Raw genomic sequence first — 5,563 nt, 5'->3', positions numbered from 1 at the left:
ACCGGGGAGGTGTTAATGAAACAGGGAAGCTGCAAACAGCCCCAGGAGTGATTCCAATCTGACACCTCCACCCCAGCCCCCACCAATAATGAGCTGGGACCTGCCTCTCTCCCCAGAGAAAGCCATGGGGGGGAGAAGCAGTGTTTGGGCATCCTTGTAGCATCCAATACCTCATTTCATCATCATCATTATTTAATATTTTTCGAAAATTCAGGTATTTCAATATTCTTAGAAATTCTAACTCAGAGGTCTGGGCTCCTGGCACTTTGGGTAGTGAGCCTTTGACTTGGGCCCACTGAGAACTCCCTCCAGGGAGATACATACGTGTGGCTCTGGGCCTGGAGCGGAGTGGTTAATAAAGGCAGCATGCCCACTGGAATTTCTGTCCTCGAAGTACCAGAATTGGAAAGAAAGAAAGACTAGCAGGATCCTAGCCCTCCCACTACGTGTCCCTGTCTGCTCTCTCTGGGTCTGCTTTAATCGTGTGTACAATGAGAATTAGGCAAGGGAGCTCGAGGAGGAGGGACCTCCCGTCCTGCCCACTGCCTGGGGAAGGGATGCAGAATGGTTATAGCTAGGGAGACCCCTGCCTCTGACCCAGGAGGGAGGGGCTGAGCAGCTCTGTGAGTGGAGCCCCATGTTTGTAAACATCATTAATCAGGGATTAGCAGATGGGCATGCTAATTGCACCTGTGAAAGCAAGAGACCACGAGGTTGATTACATTTACAAACTGTGGGGATCCCTGGCACCTGGCCCTGCAGGAGTGCTGGGGGAGGGTGGCATCTAATTTAGGACCCCAGTCTGGGGGGGGACAACAATTTAGCCTCCTGCCAAAACCAGATTGCAGGGCAAGGTCTACCCAATCACTGACAATCCTCAGACCCTTCTCCGCTTATTCAAGTGGCCCTGATAGAAGGAGGATCCTGCAGTTGTCATTTCAACCCTCTCCCCTACTCCCTCCACCCCATCTTGGGGGTAAATCATTCTGTGTTGTAGCTGATAGGGGGCCCAAGAGCCTACAGGAAACTGAGGCCAGCTCAGCCCAATGCCCTGACCTCTAGGTCTGCCCCCAGCTTCCTCCAAGCATGAGGCTGAGGGCTCTACATGTATTTCTTCTCTTCTCATTCTTACCACCATCACCTCAAGTGGATATCATTGTTATCCCCATTTTATAGACTGTGGAAACTGAGGCTTGGAATTTAAGTAGTGTTAATGTCCACATTGACACTACTATCAAGTCACAGAGTTTGAACTTAAAGTAAGCGCTTTATAGCAGCCAGGGTCTTGCTGTCAACCACCACTGCTGTCTCTTCTGGCTTTCAGCTCTGCCCTTCAGGTCTGGGACACCCCACCCCCAGCCCCTTCACACTCACAGCCTCCGCACCTCCTGCGGGCTTAACCCACACTTGCTGAGAAGTGGCTCCTTGTTAGGCACTGGGCCAGGCCCCAGGTATCAGGCCTCATCTCTTTTGTCTTCAGAACCTCAGGCCCTTCCTTTGTATCCTGGGACTGCTGTGTACACGATACACCTGTTTGTGTGTCTGGCAGGTAGTTTACAGCCTTGGTTCCTTTTGGTTCAAGGGAACCTGTCCCCCACCCCACCCCCACCCTGAAGCCAGCTAGCTTGCTGCCCAGGCCTGCAAAGCAGGGAGAAGGCCCCTGTGCCTGGCTATAAACCCAGGAGGGCGTGGTCCCTCTAAGATAGCCCAGATTGCTGGGATCTGGAAAGCTGAGGAACGGCATGCCCAGGGCAGGTTAGATGGGGTTCCCGTTACCACAGAGGAATCCTGGACCCAGGATTCCAGGACAGAGGGTTCTGGACCCTTACTTCTACCTTCTTCAGCTTCTAGGTTCCACGCTGGACTTGGTCCTAGAGAGCAGAGCTCAACTCTGTACTCCCATGTAGAGCGAGCACTGAGACACCTGCATTTGTTTTTATCAAGTCCATTAGGTTTCTTCAGAGAAACAGAACCAATAGAATGTGCAAGAGTGTGTGTGTGTGTGTGTGTGTGTTTAAAAGATTTATTATAAGGAACTGATGCATGCAATTATGGAGGTCAAAAAGTTGCAAGATCTACAAGGTAGGTCAGCAAGCTGGAAACCCAGGGAAGGCGATGGTTCAGTTCTAGAAAAAGTTGAAGGGCCAAGAACCAGGAGAGCTAATGGTATAGTTCCCATCTAAAGGTGAACAAGCTCATAGTCTGATAGAGGTCAGCCTTTTCTTCTATTTAGGCCTTCAACTCATTAGATGAGGCTCACCCACACTGGGGAGGGTAATCTGCTTTACTCAGTCTATTAATTAATTAACTAATTAATTTATTTTTTGAGACAGAGCCTTAGTATATTGCCTTTGGTAGAGTGCTCTGTGGCATCACAGCTCACAGCAACCTCAAACTCTTGAGCTTAAGCGATTCTTTTGCCTCAGCCTCCCAAGTAGCTGGGACTACAGGGGCCCGCCAAGACCCTGGCTATTTTTTTGTTGTGTTGTTGTATTGTCATTGTTGTTTGGCAGGCCCAGGCCGGGTTCAAACCTGCCAGCCCCGGGTGTATGTGGCCGGTGCCCTAACCACTGAGCTACAGGTGCCAAGCTCCTCAGTCTATCAATTTAAATGTTAATCTCTTCTAAAACATGCTCACAGAAACACCCAGAATAATGTTTAACCAAATATCTGGGCACTCCATAGCCTAGTCAAGTGGACACATAAATTAGACATCAAAACAAGGTTTTGATTAGCATTACTACATGCTAAATTGGGGATGTAGATGCCTTTAGTTTATATAACTTTTTTTTTTTTTTTTTTTTTTTGCAGTTTTGGCTGGGGCCTGGCTTGAACCCACCACCCTTGGTGTATGGGGCCAGTACCCTACTCCTTGAGCCATAGGTACCGCCCAGTTTATAGAACATTTTTTACTGATATTCTCATTTTATCTTTCTAACATCTCTGTTGGAAGGGGGTGGATAGAGCTGGTATTAATGGCACATCACTGTTTTACAGATGAGATTGAGAAGCCACCTAGGCAAGAAGCTATGGAGCCAGGGCTGTTATGAGCATCTTCAAAAACCTTAGGGACGGATGAAAGGTCACCCTGGCCCAAACTTCCAGGCACAATTTCAAAATCCTAGGTGTGAATGTGCTTCTTGCTGTGAATGTGAAGCAGTATCTTGGACATGAGTGAGTGGCTCAAAAGCCAGTGATTCTTAGACCTGGCTGTACCATGAGATGAACTGGGGAACTTCAAGAAATACCAATACCTGTCTCTTTCTCCAGAGATTCTGATTTAATTGGTCAGGTGCATCTGGAATATTAAAGTGTCCTCCTCCCTCATTCTATGACTCTAAGGCATAGCCAAAGTTAAAAATCACTACACTGGGCTCTTGGCCAAGAAAGCAGCAGGGATGGGGGAGGCAGTCTGGGGGTGACCTGTGCCAGCAGAGGTCAGAACCTGTGTGGCAGTCAGGGACAAGATCTCAAGGGACACAGATGCTGGTGGTGATCACCAAAGTTTATAAAGGGGTTGTGTTCTCTTTCTTGAGAGGAGAAACTTAGAGTATAAAAAGATCTTAGGCCTTTTCTAAACAAATTCATAAACATAAATTAGCGTCACCATTAGAATTCTGAAATAGGCTCAGAGCCTGTGGCTCAAGCAGCTAAGGCGCCAGCCACATACACCTAAGGTGGCGGGTTCGAATCCAGCCCGGACCCGCCAAACAATAATAATGGCTACAACCAAAAAATAGCCGGGCGTTGTGGCGGGCGCCTGTGGTCCCAGCTACTTGGGAGGCTGAGGCAGGAGACTCGCTTGAGCCCATGAGTTGGAGGTTGCTGTGAGCAGTGAAGCCATGGCACTCTACCCAGGGGGACAGCTTGAGGCTCTGTCTCAAAAAAAAAGAATTCTGAAATACATTCATTCCAGATGGAGTACAGAGAAAAGAGGTTACTATTTATTGATCACCTACCACATATGAGGCCCTGACCCTATTGCCCTCTATACCCTCCCACAACCCAGGAAGGCAACATTATTTCCCTTTCACCCAAGAGGGGAGTGAGGCACAGGTGGGTAAGTATTTGCCCAAGGTCATATAGCAGTCAGGATTACAATTTAGGAAATCCATGTTGCAAGACTGTGGTTCACAAATGGGGGGGACTTTGTCCACCAGAGATCATTTGACCATGTCCGGAGACATTTTTGGTTCCATAACTGGCACCTAGTGGGTGTAAATAAGGAGCGCTGCTAAACATCCTCCAATGCACAGGACAGCTCTCACAGCCACGATGGACTGGCCTCCAACGTCAACAGTGCAGCACTTGACAGCCTCGCTCTAGGGCTTCTCAGCCTTGGCTGCACACTAGACCCATCTGCAGAGCTTGGAAAAGCCTGACGCCCACACCCATTACCTCAGACTCTCTGGGGAAGTGCTGGGTTTTGGGAAGTTTGCCAGGTGGTTCCAATGTGCTAGCAAGACTGAGCCCCACTATTTTACATTACTTAAGTCTGGTTGGCTTCTGTTCCATCCCTGGTACCCTGCAGGAAGAGTACCGAATTATGTCCAGGCTGTACACTCAACAGGGAGTCTGTCCTTGGTTCCTCCTGTTGAGGTCGAGTGACTGACGAGTCCCTGGTGGGGGTGACCAATGGGTGGTACGTGTTTGCCAATTTTCCCTTGCCTCTCCTGGGGCTACAGCCGGGCAGCTGCCCTGGGTGCTGAAAACTCAGCCAAAGAGCAAGGCTGCCACCTAGTGGAGGAACTGACAAAATATGCCATTTGTTGCGATGTTTTATTTGGCCCCAACGACCCAGTGAGGCAGCCCGGAGACACACAAAGATGAAGAGGTGTGTTCCAGGACCCACAGTGGGGCAGTGTTTGAGCCTGGATTTGTGCCCGGTCTACCTCACATGAGGGCCCGGTCCTCCCACTACATCAGTGGTCTTCCACCATTGTTATCTCCCAGCACATTTGGACCTACATACTTCTGTGGCACACTTAAATTATGTTGATCAAAAAAAAAAAAAGTCAAAAAAAGAATATGCTTACTGTGCTTTGAACTTCTTTCAAAAATAATTTAATCATCTTTCAAAATTTTCACGCCACACCAGTGTACCATGAAACACGGGTTGAAAATCACTGTTCTCCATTCTTGTTCTCCCATTTGCCATAGACAACAACTGGTTCCAGAGGAATGGGAGCCCTGGACTGGGCTGTCTGCTACCCTTCCAATGTCTAGACTTCCCCTTGACTTCTAGGCAGGGCCCAGGACGACAGACTCCCTCCATTCCAGCCCAGCTTGGAAATCAACAAACTACCATCTCCTATTGCAGTTCCAACATCCAAACAGGAAACTGAACTTCCTCTGGTCTCTACCCCTAAGTCCCCGGCCCCCTAAGACTATGGTCAATAAACAGGGGATCTCAGTGCACATTCAGGTGGAGACTCCTGCACACTAGAGGCTGTGATGTGTGTGCAACCATCCCAGCTCCAGCACATACACAACGTGGATGGTCCAGGTCAGCTCCCATTTGCCTCTGTTTTGCCAAGCCTGAAGATAGCCATGGATCCTGAGC

At 49.0% G+C, this 5,563-nt stretch overlaps 1 protein-coding gene across 1 annotated transcript in view; it reads right to left on the bottom strand.

Annotated features, from left to right (window-relative positions):
- MRM1 (mitochondrial rRNA methyltransferase 1) overlaps positions 1-5,563 on the bottom strand; it is a 21,586-nt gene that overhangs the window by 10,103 nt on the left and 5,920 nt on the right. The gene's annotated exons all lie outside the window — the stretch shown is intronic.

The sequence above is a fragment of the Otolemur garnettii genome, unplaced genomic scaffold, assembly GCF_000181295.1.
Source record: "Otolemur garnettii isolate 467f Iridium unplaced genomic scaffold, OtoGar3 scaffold00094, whole genome shotgun sequence".
Lineage (NCBI taxonomy): Eukaryota > Metazoa > Chordata > Mammalia > Primates > Galagidae > Otolemur > Otolemur garnettii.
Note: the sequence above shows the minus strand (reverse complement) of the source record. Positions and strands in the feature narration are given on the sequence as shown.